The sequence below is a fragment of the Cervus elaphus genome, chromosome 5 (genome assembly GCF_910594005.1).
Source record: "Cervus elaphus chromosome 5, mCerEla1.1, whole genome shotgun sequence".
Taxonomy (NCBI): domain Eukaryota; kingdom Metazoa; phylum Chordata; class Mammalia; order Artiodactyla; family Cervidae; genus Cervus; species Cervus elaphus.
The window spans coordinates 124,637,512-124,651,388 of NC_057819.1; the positions used below are offsets into that span (position 1 = coordinate 124,637,512).

General features: G+C 53.8%; 1 protein-coding gene across 4 annotated transcripts in view; it reads left to right on the forward strand.

The window, feature by feature from the left end:
• Positions 1 to 7,960: 7,960 nt before the first annotated feature.
• Positions 7,961 to 13,877, forward strand: part of RBFOX3 (RNA binding fox-1 homolog 3) — a 429,808-nt gene continuing 423,891 nt past the window's right edge. For 3 of the 4 annotated variants that reach the window (XM_043905314.1, XM_043905313.1, XM_043905316.1), the window contains exon 1: positions 7,961 to 8,523. The gene's annotated coding sequence lies outside the window, so the exon portion shown is untranslated. Of the gene's footprint in view, positions 8,524 to 9,317; positions 10,008 to 13,877 lie in introns of those variants that run through there. The other variant, XM_043905315.1, reaches the window with a different exon arrangement.

Sequence of the window (13,877 nt, forward strand, 5' to 3'; positions counted from 1 at the left end):
AAATTCTTGCTATTTTTCATGATGCCGCATCCCCCACCTTTTCCTTTTAAAAGTATTTTATGCTCACAACCAACGTTGTACCATCCACAAACATGTTATTGTGAGTGTGGTTTGGACGAAACTGTAAGAAGAGAGCATGTGCTTCCATCTCGGCCTTGGGAGCACAAAGCCGAGCACAGTGGCACCTGGGTGCTCCCAGCTCTGCTTCCTCCCTGCTCCTCCACCAGCTCTGGCCATGCATCCCTCTTTCCTTTCTCCTCCTCCTGTCTCCAGCCTCTGAACCTACTTAATTCACCTCTGACTAAAGGTGATGAAGACAGCAGAATGGGTAAATCAGTTAAGATTCAGGCATGTTGCCTACACAATTCTAAGCACCTGGATCTTGGGGAACATGGGGAAACTAGATAGATTTTCCAGCATGCATCCAGATGCCTCTTATCCTGCAGACACCCTCGGCCTCTTCTCTGTCCTCTGGAAAATCCATTTGTCCAGGCGGATGGGCACGTCTTTGGCTCAGGCAGCCTGTGCCTTCCCTCTGACCATGACCTTGCTCAGATTCAGCTGAGCACATCCACACAACAGGGACAAGAGTGCTACTTCTGTGGAACAAGCTTAGCACAGACCTTCCCACAGGATCGCCCGGGGTTGCCTAGCAATCTGACAGCACTCTGCCTCAGCAGACACACGCCTCGGATGGATTTTTCCTATTTTTAATTTGTTTTCTGGGTGGGTATTATTGTGCAATCACAGGCAGAGCTCTAAGACATGGCGTGGGTCCCACTCAAAACAAGGAGATATGAGAAGATCGGGAAGGACCCAGCTGCCCCCGAGCAGACCACGGCATCTGTTCTGGGAGGCTCTTGGCTCTGACTGTCGCCCCTGGTTATGAAACTTGGATGGTGCCTGGGAACCCTCTGCTGGCTCCTCTCATGCAATTTCCCAGGCCTCCTCGGCTCTCCCAAAGCAGCCAGGTTACCAAGCAGCCCAAAGAGTGAAATGTGCACGATGTGGGCCAGGGACCCTGAGCTGCCTGGATCTCCCTCTGACATTTCCCAGCCATGTGGGAGGAGAGATGGGACGATTTGCAAGTGGCTCACCCTCCTTTGGAGAAGATAAATGTCAGAACTGAAAGCAACTGGGTACCGATATAGAGCTGCCTGCTCTTAAATAAAATATCAAGTCTGGAAGTGTGTGTGTGTGACATTGCGGATGCACCCACCTGCTCCCCTGCATGTGAAATAAGAGGCAGTGTGGCGGGGGGTGGGGGGGGGCGGGGGCACCATTGCTGGTGGAGCCAGAGGCTGGGTTCAAGGTCCGGAGCTGCTACCTAGGCGTTGGGAGGCCCCCGCAGGGCACCTGGACACGCTGACCTCAGCTTTCTCGTCTTTCTGGAGTTGCCTCCAGCTCTGAAATGCCGGGACGATGCCTGTGACAGTGACACCAGGGGGAGGGGATGAGATCATCAAGGAAAATAACATGAAGGGACTAACGGTGGAGTCTCAGGGAAAGCGGGCATTTAGGGAGGAGTAGGGGAACCAAAGGGAGATGCAGAGGGAGCTGCCTCGGGAGGGAAGAGCCGCGAGAAAGCTGTAGAGGAAAGGGAGAAGGTTCTAGAAAGGGAGTGGAGAACATGCCACCTGCCTTATTCCCTGCTGAGAAGGCCTGGGAAATGCATGAGAGGAGCCAGCAGAGGGTTCCCAGGCACCATCCAACTTTCATAACAAGGGGTGACAGTCAGAGCCAAGAGCCTCCCAGAACAGATGCCGTGGTCCGCTCAGGGGCAACTCCTTGAATGATTCACTGCATGGAGGAAGGGGCACAGGCTAGTTGGTCTCTAGGGACCCCAGCAGGGCCATTTCCAGGGGAATGTTGGAGAGGAGGTGGGGACCACTTGTGATGAAAGGGAAGGCGATGGCAGGAGAGCATCACTAGGATTTGTTCTTAAAGGATGGGTGTGGACTGACTACGCTTTTAGGCTAGAGCCGGGAAAGTGGAAGAGGAGGAAGCCCGAGGGGGCTAGACTAGTATGGGGAGAGGATTTGAAAGGAAAGAGAGCAGGAAGAGGTGTTGAGCACGGATGGAAGATGAGAGGAAAGAAAGCTGCTCAAGTCTGAGCCCTCCCTTCTTGGAGAAAAAGATAATGCTGTCTGTCCATCTGCCGGGAATCAGGGTCCGGAGCACCGGGAGTGGGCAAAGTTTGAGACCATTGTTCAGGTGTGAGGGAAGACTGGGAGACTGGTCCAGCTGTTGGGGCCCCTGTCAAGGCTGGGTGTGTGTTGGGTGCGTCTCCCCTGGCTGTGAGTAGAGGCGTGGGCCTGAGCCAGTCAACCTCCACATTGTCTCTTGTTAAGTTCTTGGATTGGTGTCTCTGACCTCCAAGGTTTCATTGTGACCTATATTTCACAGGATCCAGAGAGATACAAGCCACGGAGCCCTACAGACTAGAAGCTCTTGCACGGCTGCCCCGCATTTTGTGTGTAAGAATCTTTTCTTAAATTTATTTTTAATTGAGGGATAATTGCTTTACAACGTTGTGTTAGTTTCTGCCATCCATCAACATGAATCAGCCATAGACATGCGCATGTCCCCTTCCTCTTAAACCTCCCTCCCATCTCCTGTGCCGTCCCACCCCTCTAGGTTGTCACAGGTCACCAGGCTGAGCTCTCTGCACTATACACCCAGTTCCTGTTAGCTCTCTGCTTTACACATGCTAGTGTATCTGAGCCACCAAGGAAGCCCAGTGTAATATCTCAATGCTGCTCTCTCCATCCGTCCCACGCCCTTCTTCCTCGGCTGTGTCTGTCAGTCTGTTCTCTATGTCTGAGTCTCTATTCCTGCCCTGCAAATAGGTTCATCAGTACCTTTTTTCTAGGCTCCATATATATGTGTTCATATTTGTTTTTCTCTTTCTGACTTACTTCACTCTGTATAACAGGCTATAGGTTCATCTGTTTCACTGTAGTAGGACCTGTGGAACCTTCCCTACCAGGAAAGCACGAAGACAGAGAGCACTTCTTCACAGTATCCTACCACGTCCTGGACTGCAGCCCAGGGGAAAGCCCAAATATCCAACAATGGTGGTGGGGAAATGAAGATATTATTTATATATTTACATGTAACACAAATATTGGAGTGTGTTTGTGTGTGTGTGTGTCTGTGTGTAGAGAGAGACAGAGAGAGAGAGAGAGTGAAATATTCATTCTTAGCAAGGAGGTTATGACTGCATTAAGTAACCTTCTCTGTTGGATTAAACGACCAAACAAGGAAGCCTGGTAATGGATGTAAAGTACACTCTCCAACAGCCCACCAGCAGGTCATAAAAGACTGACAGGGACAAAGAAGTCCCCTTGGATTGTGTTTTCTTCAGACATATTATTGTTTTATCATCATCTTATGTGCAAGGTGATTAACATAGAGAGCTAGCCATGATATCCTTTCTGTTTGTGGCTACTTTGGGCTGCTACACATAGAAGCCTGGGAGAAGAGAAGAGAATAGTCTTGGGGGTCACAGACTGGCCTCAGCTGCCTGGGAGTTTACTAGAGCCCTTTTTAGGTAGTCGGTGTACTCACTGGCCCTGAAAGGACCATGGCATCTATTCTAGAAAGCTCTTGGCAAGGCCATGGGGACTCCCTGGGGAACTGAGGTCCATCCCCAGCTGGGATGTCTGGTAGGTTGGTGGGGGTGGAGGAACAGACAGATCTGAATTTTATGTTTCTTAGCTCACCATGGCCATCCTATTTCTAATAAAACAAAGCAGCACACTTCTGATGGGGGAAATGAGTGTCTTCAGCTTATACCAGGGCCATGCTTGCAGAGGAGAGCTGGAATTCTGTCATGACCTGGCCCAAGCAGGCCAAGTACAGATAAGAACCTGGCAGGTGCATGTGGCATTAAAAGGGTGGTATGATGTCAGAAGGCATTTTAGTGATGATAGCTCTCACAGGTCTACGTATTGGACAGTTGAACGTGTCACCACCCTGCTCTCATCTGGACAGCTACTCTCCTACGATCTTCTTTCTCTCTGATTCTGTGGAATTCCCTTCCTCTCTCCCTCTCTTACTGGATCCATTGTTTCATCTATCCATTGTCATCCTCCTTCATGCTTTACTCCCTTGTTTTATTGTAGCACATCCTCTAATAGCTTCCTGAGAAATGGTACATGGAAGGTAAATTTGTTTGAGACCTTGCACATGCAAACATCATTATTTTAATCTCACATTAGATTGTTCATTTGGCTACATAATGGACTCTAGGCCAGAAAATATTTTCCTTCAGCACTTTGAAGGCACTGCTCCATTATCTATTAGCTTCTGTTGTTGTTGAGACCTCTGAAGAAAAGACTTCTGCTTTTTTCTATGAAGCCTGGAAACTTGTGGAGGCCTTTCTTTCTCTTTGGGGTTCCCTGGTGGCTCCCTGGAATGCGGGAGACCTGGGTTCAATCCCTGGGTCAGGAAGTTCCCCTGGGGAAGGAAATGGCAACCCGCTCCAGCATTCTTGCCTGCAAAATCCCATGGACGGAGGAGCCTGGCAGGCTACAGTCCATGGGGCCACAAAGAGTCGGACACAACTGAGCGACTTTGCTTTCTTTTTTCTTTTTCTTCAGTGTTTTCTTTGTGTAATAATATGCCTTGATATGGGTCAATTTCCATCTGCTCTACTGAGAACTTGGAAACTCATTTCTGGGAAATTTATAGAATTAAATAACTCTTTCAGGCAGGATGGAATGGAAAGAAGGGTTACTTTTGTGTGGGTCCTAGGCTGCATGAACTGGTCATCTAATTCTTTCATCTTTTCTTATTTTTCTCCTCTTTGTCTTTTTGCTTTGCATTCTGGGATAGCTCCTCCCTTCCATCTTCCAACCTGTCTGTTGAGGTTTTTGTTTCTGTTCTCACACGTTTAATTTTCTAGTCCTTTTTTGTTCTCTAAATGTTCTCCTTAAAATAGCATCCTGCTCTTGGTTCGTAAATGCAATATCTTATCTGCTGTCTTTGAGGATATTAAACGTCTATTTCTCCTCTCTGCCTAATGTCTATTTCTTTGAAGTTGTGCACCACACCCCTAGGTCCCCACCTGGGTGGCTCTTTCTCTCAAAGGCTTTCCCCCAATGTCTGGTAATCCTGGGTTGTCTACTCATGTTTAGGGGAAAGGATTGCAGAGCTACGGGAAGGTCTGAGGATTGGGTGGGCTCATCCACTGGGGATTCTCTCTAGGGAGATTGGCTCAGGGCTCTGCTGGGAAACAATAAAATTACATCCATAGGTTTCTCCGAAAATCTGCAGGAGGAGGAAGAGACTTTTCTAGCCTCTTGCCTGGAGGATGTTGGTGCTATGGGGGCTGGGTGGGGCTCTCAGCCTTCAGAGTGAAGGACACCCCTCTGTCACCATACACGGAGTCCCCCAGGCCACAGAGCGCCTGCTTCACCCTCCTCGAGGAATACCCTTCCATGGTGACCAGCCATCCAGTGATCTGGAGTGGGCAACCATCCAGGACCTGAGGCTCTTTAAACAGATCATCACTGCTCCTAGCTGCCTTTTTCTTTTTTTTTGGTCCACAGTTACCTGCCCCATGGCTCTAAGCCTTTGGAGGTTCTGTTTCTTAGCTCTCCCCATGATGGGGTTAGGACTCAGCTCTGCAAGGCCAAGCACCTCTTATCCATTTGTCTTCCTGCTTCCCACATTTTGCTGGTGGTTGTCTTTTCTCTGTTCTCCAGCTCCTTGGGGGTGGGGGGGTTTCATCTTCAGGAAATCTCTTTTGGTAGTTTTGGGGTTTTCAGGGAGAGTAAAATTAGCTATGTGTGTTCAGTTGTCATTTTAGACTCTGAGCTAAATCTCCTCTTGCATCTTTCTTAGTGTTGCAAAGGGCTGTTCCTGGTTCCTCCTTCATGGTCTCTCTCTCTCTCTTTTTTTTTTTAAATGAAGCTTCCAAGTCAGAGGTTCATAAAATTCTGTTTAGTCATATCCCAAGACAGGAACCCCCCCTGGCTGATACTAATATGAGGACATACAGTTTGGCCCTGAGCCCCTTTTCTGGGCAGATCCCCATTCCACAGCAACTGGTGCTGGGAGGCCAAATTCCCTGAGGCTTGTCTTGAGGCTCTAGCCTTGCCAGGACCTGTCCCTGATGGTGATCCCAATGTGCACATCCTGGGGTTGATCCTGCTACAGACACCAACTTCAATCCATGTGCTCAGGTGTCTGAGTGGGCCTACAGAATGCTGAGTCCTGGCTGGGTCTGGTGGAGCTTGGGAACAAGATTTGGTGCTGTCTTCCGAGAGTTTCTCTGGAATGATCTAGAAAAGTGACTAGTAAAGATCTTGCCTGGGAAGCAAAAGGCCTGCCTATAGGAAGACAGGTGGGTGATGAGGAGTGGGTGGGCCCAGCCGCAAGTTGGAGGCCTGGACCGTCTGACAGCAGAGGACAGAGAAAGCCAATTAGGTCTTTTGAGTAGGGACCTGCTATTTCAAATACGAGGGCTGGGGAGAGTTCAATCGACCAAGCATCTGCCTTGCTGGTAGACAAGGCATATATCCAGTGTTTAGCTGTAGGGCCAAGAAGCTAACTCAAAATTGTGTAGCATGACTCCCACTGACCAAGACAGATTAATGACCCAGACAGGCAGAAGGGCCAGAAATTAAAAACATCAAACTCGTGAGTGGACAGTAGCCACTTGTCGTGGACACTATCTGTTCTCGCTCTGCTGGGAAGGCAGCTGGCAGCACAGAGCCCTGGGCACAGAGGAGCTGAGTTTATATCCCTCCCTTCACTGTCTCTGAGTCCTCCAAGCTCCTAACAAATTCCAGACTCCATGACATGGTCTTTGCCTCACACAGAAAAGCACGACAGTCAGGTACAAGAAGAAATCTGTTCTAGAAACAGCATCCAGAATTAAAAGCAACCTGGCACTGGTTTTTCATTTGCTTTTAGGTTGAGAGGGCTTCCCTTGTGGCTCAGCTGGTAAAGAATCTACTTGTAATGCAGGAGACCTGGGTTCGATCCCTGGGTTGGGAAGATCCCCTGGAGAAGGGAAAGGCTACCCACACCAGTATTCTGACCTAGAGAATTCCATGGACTCTATAGTTCATGGGGTCGCAAAGACTGGGACACGATTGGGTGACTTTCACTTCACTTCACTTAGGTTGAGGATGTCTTTGAGGGTGCAGCTCACTTCCATCCCTGCTCTCACCCTTCTTGATGATGCTCCAGGCGCTGCGTCCGATTGTCTTTTGTGTAGAATCAGGAGCAAGGCCCTGCCTAATCCTGTGGTTCTGTATGGGACAGACAAGGCACTCCTGCCTGCCTTTAGTGTGACCTCACTGCTCTCTATGGGTCTCATCCTGCCAGCCCAGATGGTCCCTACTCCTCTGGCCCTTAGCCTTCGCTTTCCTTCTGCTCCCCCTCCCAAGGATAGAGACCCTCTCAGACCCAACGTCAGGGTCCCTTCCCCTAGGGTGGGGGAGCTGGGAGAGAGGACAGGGAATACTTGCTTTTCTGACTTTAGGCAAATTCTTGGCTGACCTCCTACAAGTGACAGCCCCTCTTCCCCGACCAAGGTGGAAATGTTTGAGTCGGCGTGGTTGGTCAGTGTGGACAGACACCCCAGTGGTGACTCTGTGTGGCTGATCACTCACTCTTGGATTCCCAGGAAGGCAAGGCAGGGAATTTCAAGCCCCAGTATGGAGTAGGAGGTGTGTGGGCAAATTGGAAGAGGAGGCCAGGCGGTGCAGACCGGTGGCAGAGGTTGGGGAGCATTCGCCCTCGCTGCCCGAGTCCCATTCCTGGGGCCCGAGTCCCATTCCTAGGGTTCCCCAGTGTTGGCCTTTCTTGGCCAGGGCCAGGGTGGCAGGGGGATAAGGGTTCTGGTAGGGGCTGCCCGGCCTCAGGATCGCTGCAGGGAGGGAGGGAGGGAGGAAGAGAGGGGAAGTGGGTCCGGGACCGGAGGGCGGCGCTCGCGGGAAACCGGGCAGCCCCGGGCTCTGGGGTCCTCCGTGCCTCGCCCACCTCTCTCGTGCAGACTCTCCTCCGGGCCGGAGCTTCGGGCCTCAAGGGTGCGTCGGGCCTGCGCTGTCCCCGCCGCGGCCCTCCCCGCCCCGCCGCCCTTCCCGGCCGCGCGGCCGCCCGAGCCCCCTCCCTTGCCGCGCGCTGCGCGCTCCTCCAGGGCCGCCGCCGCCGCCGCGTGCTCCTGCTGTCTCTTCGCTCCAGCCGAGCGAGCCAGAGGAGCCGGCGAGAGGGAGAGAGAAAGGGGGAGGAGAGAGGCGAGAGAGAGAGAGAGAGAGAGGGCGGCAGCGAGACAAGAGCGAGCGCCGAGAGCCTCCTCGGACAGCGGCCCCTCCGCGGTCCCAGCTGCTCGCGTGGTCGGAGCAGACGCGGTCGCCGCCGCCGCCTGAGCCCGGCGTCGCGCTCTCCTCGCCGCCGGCTCGCCGGTGCCCGCGCGGCCCCGGGACGCCGCTGCCCGCTCGGCGGCCGGGATGCAGCCGGGGCATGGCCGCCGGGCCCCTGTCACCTGCCGCGGGGAGCGCTGAGCCCGTGAGTAACCTAGCCCCCGCCGCTCGCGCTTCGCCCCTGCGGTGGCCGTTACATTCCCGCTGCGCGGGCTGGGCTCGGGGGTGGGGGTGGGCACGTCCCGGGGAGGGGCGCACCGGACCCCGCAGGGGGAGGCGGGGCTGGTGGGGGCGCGGGGTTGCAGAGCGCGGACGGGAAGCGACCCGCGGGCGCTAGGGGAGGGGTGGCGCCATCGGGGTCAGGGGTCTCCCCGCGGGCTCGGGGTTCTCTGGGTTCCCTCCTGGGCTCGGGTCGCGCGGCACGTGGTCCAGCCCGCGGCCGGAGGGGCGATTTTGTGAATTGAAAGGCCCCGGGGTCGGGCTCCAGGGAGACGCCGGGGAGTCCCGCGGTCGTGGCTGTGGTGGTGGCGGCGGCGGTGGCGGCACAATGCCCGGCGCGGGGAACTCCCTGGCGGGGGGAGGCTGAGCGGGAGGAGATCCCGGCCCCGCGGGGCGCGTCCGGGGTACGGAGCTGGAACCTGAGCGGGTGGGAGCGACCCCTGGGCACGCAGTCCCTGGGAACCCTGCCTGAGTCCTCGAGGAGAAGGGTTCACTGGAGGAGTTGATGACCCAAAAGAGTTGTGGGGAGGAAGGGTCTCCCACGGTTCCCTAGAGAGGCCCCGGGCCCGCAGCGCCGCGCTATGCGCGGGTGTGAAGTGGCAGGGGGCGAGCCGCTCGCAGGGCCCTCCAGGCGGCGGGCTGGGGGCGCTCCCCTCAGAGTCTCGGGAGTCAGGGAGACTCGGGCGTGAACCCAGGCTGTTTCTCCGAGCCTCGGCTGCCCCCAGGGGCTGGCGCAGCCCGGCTGAGGGAAGCTGGCGCGAAGGCGGTCAGGCACACCCGGTCCAAACTTTCTGTCCCGGTGGTCTCAGAGGTGGCGAGACTCGCCGGGGAGGCGTCCGGGGCTCGCCCCCTCGGGAGGGCTGTCTCTGGCGGCACCTCGGAGGTGACGCAGCCTCCCCCAGCGCGGAGCCTCTCCGGTTTTGCATCCCCGCAGTGCCCGGGCTGCCGGGGGCCCTCACCGGCTACGCGCGGGGACGAGGACGCGGCGCGGGGCGTGAAGGGACATTGGGACCCCAAGCCGTCCCAGAGCGGCCCCAGGATCCGAGGTCTCACGTAGGGTAGGAGGGATTTACCGGGAGTCCAGGATTTCAGCTCCTCCAGCGGCCGCGGGGTCCGCCGAGGGTGAGGAAAAACTCCTTTCTGACGGAGCTCTCCAGCTTTGGGGAGGGACTGGATTTATTCTTTAATGGTCACTTTAAAAAGGACGCCCGCGGTGCCGCTCACGCTGATGCACGAGACATCCCGCGGTGGAGGAAAAGGACGGGGACGGAGGGACTCAGCCCTACACCTCAGCTGGGGGTGAAGTCGCTTCTCCCGCGCGCCCGGCCACTAATTTCCAGCTGAAACCCGTTCGGCTCGGGGGACGCCCTGGGCGCGCGCCCGGGAGCCCGGGGCATTTAGTAAGAGCAGGTAGGAGGCTAATGGAGTGGGGTCGCCGGTATGAGGTCTATCAGCCGGAAGCCGGCTTTGGTTTTACTGGTCTGCAAATAATCATAATAAAAGTACAGAACATTGCGGCAGAACCTGCTCATTAAGTGTGCATCTCGGAATTGGGCAGATGTCTTAATTAGGCTGCGTTGTTAACGGGTATATTGCACTAATTAAAACCAGACCCTCCAGGTGAGGGAAGATTGTGAAGGGAGAGAGGGAGAAAAGTTGCAATGAAAGTGCAGCCTGATGGAACTGGGATGCAGGCAGGTCGGGGCCTCTCTCAGGACCGAAAAGCATTGGGACCCGGGGGGTTTCGGGAGGGCGCGGCACAGGAGCTCCTTCTGAGCATTAGGCAGGCTTGTCCTACAGTTGCCGTCTCCACCTTGGGGCTCAGAGCTCTGTTATGCCCTGAGGATGGACGTTGCCACCCCCGTCCCTCCCCAGAGACTAGAGGCCTCCCTGTGTGGGCACCGGGCTCCCAGGCACACTCTCCTGGAAGCAGTGCTTAACTCCTCATTTCCCAGCCGGGAGCTTCTGAGAGGGTAGAGCAGATCCCTGGAGAATGAGGTGAGAAGGTCAGAGGGGTTAGGGAGCAGAAGCTAGAGTGGAGTGTCTGGTGCTCGGGGCCTGGTGAGGCAGCCGGAAACCAAGGAGGGGGTTTGCCAGGGTCATGTGGGCTGTCTGTGCTGGAGCTGCTGGGCTTTTTTGGCACCACTTGCCCATTTCCAACAGCAATCCCCTCCTCCATTAAAAGAGGACTCGAATGATTGCTCAGATCCCCCCTCCAGGGGCCTGAGCTTAGAGAGAACTGAGTCCATGCTTGGGCCTTGGGTAGCCTCAGGTCGCCTGGGGAAGCTGGAGTCCAGGAAAGTCCCCACAGGCCAGGCTCTGGCTATGCTGGGCCTTCATTGCAAATGCCTCCTGTCCAGTGCCCTGAGAAAGGAGTTGAAGCTGGTCTGGGTGTATTCATGGTCTTTCCGCAGGTACCAGAGGCCAGGCTGGAGGGAAGGCTGAGTCCTGGGTGGCCCCAGCCACAGGGGGCGCAGCCGGCGGCAGCACCAAGGACAGGGCCAGGGCCTGCAGCCTGCTTTGGTGCCCTCCCCCCTGAGGAGGTTGTCCTGGGGCCGCTGGGGGCGCTGCCGTGGCAGTGGCTCTCTTCACCCTGCTGGGGGGAAGGGTTAACCCAATGCCAGCCAAGAGGCAGATTTAGGAAGGAGGCAGATAGGAGGACTTCTGGGTACCACTCTAGAGTGGGCCTCTGTTATGTTCCTGCTACTTGCTAAGCTTTGAGCTCTACCAACAGCTCAAAGAAATGGCTTCCAAGAATTGGAGAGAAATTATGGAGCTCTTTGGTATTTGGGGGTGGACTGGGCATGGTATTGGCCAGAGAAAATGCCAGCCCCAGGTCTGGATCGATCCTTGGCCAGCCTGGTCCAGCTTGGGTGCTGTCTCTACCCTACAGTCTTCTTTACAGCCCCTCACTCACATTCAACCATGCTGCCAGGCCCCTTTTGTGATGTGTAGAAGTTGGAGGCACCTTGCTCCTAAGGACAGAGATACTGGTTGATTTATCCCCACTTCCTCCTGGGCACGCGGCTTTATTTGATGCCTGCTTGTGAAATTAGGAGTGAAGGAATGTAAAGGGGAAGGAAGCACCTCTTCACCTGTCAGAGTGGTGGTGTGTGGGGTGAGGGGCAATGTAAGGAGCCTGGAGGAGCCACGCAGGGAGAAGCATCTCATTGAGCCTGGAGTGACAGTGAACGTGAAATTGAAACGCTCTTTTACCGTGGTTGTGATGTGGGGTTTACCTCCTCTAGCCCATCCATGTGCCTGCAATGTTGGTCTTTTTGGTCCTAGTTGTCTCTCTGTGTTTATTTATTTCCACACTCCTGCTTGATACTTTGTTATAAAGACAAATGGAACCTGACTCACAGCTGACATTTGGTGAGGAATTTTTTGTTTTTAAACAAGTGAAGGGGAAAAACCATCCTGAAACTTCCTCCCTTGAACAGAGATGCTATGCTCCTCCGTGGGCACCTGCCTTTCCCTAAATCCCCGCCTGCAGCAGGCTTTTTCTTCTGCACTCGATACCGGCTTTATAAACACATCCCATTTGCACCTACATCTTTTTGATTAGCTGCAATGTCTCCCCACGTTCTTTCATAAAGCAGCACGTTATTTTCATAGGTTCATGAAACATTCAGACAGCCTAAACATCTTATTTTTTGCTGCCTCTCTGAAGTAGGTTTCTCTCTGAGCCATCACTGTCTCCTTTTTATTTATAACATTCTGGTTCCATCTCTCTCTCCCTCTCTGTCCGCCTGTGTCTCTTTCTCCTCCCCTTTCATGTCTTCTTTTCTCCCTTTTCATTCTGAGTGGTGCAGGCACTTGGTATATGACTTTCTTTTTGAATTACGTATGAGAATTGAGGACAGCTCGCATCTACAGGTGGGATGGGGAGTAACTGAGTACATGGTGAGGTCTTTTCTTTGTGGAGGACTGCAGACAAAAAAAAGAGTAGCCTCACTTAAAGAAATACTTTGTGACGTGGACTGGTTTGATTTATTAATATAAAATGTACATTTTTAAAGTGTGGCGCACTTAGTAAATGAGTTTGCTGTCGCAGTTTCTCCAACACATGAGCTGACACCAAAACATGCCTTAGAAGGTGACTTGAGATAATAAAGAGCATAAAGTCTGCTACTTCATTTGAAAGCATTTCCTCTAGTAGCCTGGGGAAAGCTTCCAGTATATACATTGCATTTTGGAAAGTGTTGCCAGGGACCAGGTGAAGCAAAACTGAATGCTATGGCTCAGGAGCCAGGGGAGCCCCACAAGGGATGGCCAGCTAGCGGGGCCCTCAAAAGACTGCTAATTTTATTTAAGATTCAGGGATCTAAAGATGTGCTCACTGTGCGACAGGGACCCCTCCTTTGGATCTAGTCTTCACCTTTTCTGTGTAGCTCGGGGCTGGGTGCTGCTGATTCCACCTGGGGAGTGGGCTATAACTTGCTGGCATCAATTTGTGTGGGATGGGGTGGGGTCTTCAGAGTCTATAGTTTCCTCTGAGGACCAAAAGCAAAGCAGTTCGGTTGCAAGTTTTTGAAAGGTCTAATTATTTAAAGCCAGAGAGAATTCCCAGCAGAAAAAAAGGAGTGGGGAGAATATACATATTTTGAACAGAATTTTATAAAATATTTCTTTGGTTCGTGGCCGTCCTAAGAGCTTCTTCCTAAGATTCTAGAACAGAGGCATGAGTGAAGAACTGCCCGCCCTGTACCTCGCCACGCCGGTTCCCTCCCAGATCTCCTCCTGACCGTCAACCCCGTGCGTCAGGTCTCAGCTGTTGCTCAGGGAAGCCACCCCTTCTGGTCTCTTATCACTTCGGACTGTGCCTGGAAACCAGGAGGAGAGGGCAGGTGGTCAGGTTTGTCTTCTTTTGGCCCGTCAAGAAAGTAGTCCTGCTTGCAGGTGAGTAAACTGCCTGGGGCACACTTTGCTCCCAGCTGGCCCCTGCGCAGTTTGATCACGTTCCTTTTGGAGGGCCAAGTGAAATTGTAACAGAAGTCTTCTGTTTGGAAGAGAAGAGAATCCTGTGTGCCTCTATTTCTCCAAGGCGTCTTGTCTGACACCAAAATTCTTCCACCAAATCAAACAAACCAGAAGTCGGCCAGGCCAGCCGCGCCCTCACAGGGCCGCCTGTCCATTACATCACAACTGCGATGTACAGCAGTGCCCCGCACAAACCTAGGGACGTTCGGAGCTCTCTGTGAACAGGGGGAGAGCTGCCGCCCGGCTCATCACTGTCTCCTTGTCTGTGACACCAAATGAAACCGAGGGATGGTGGTG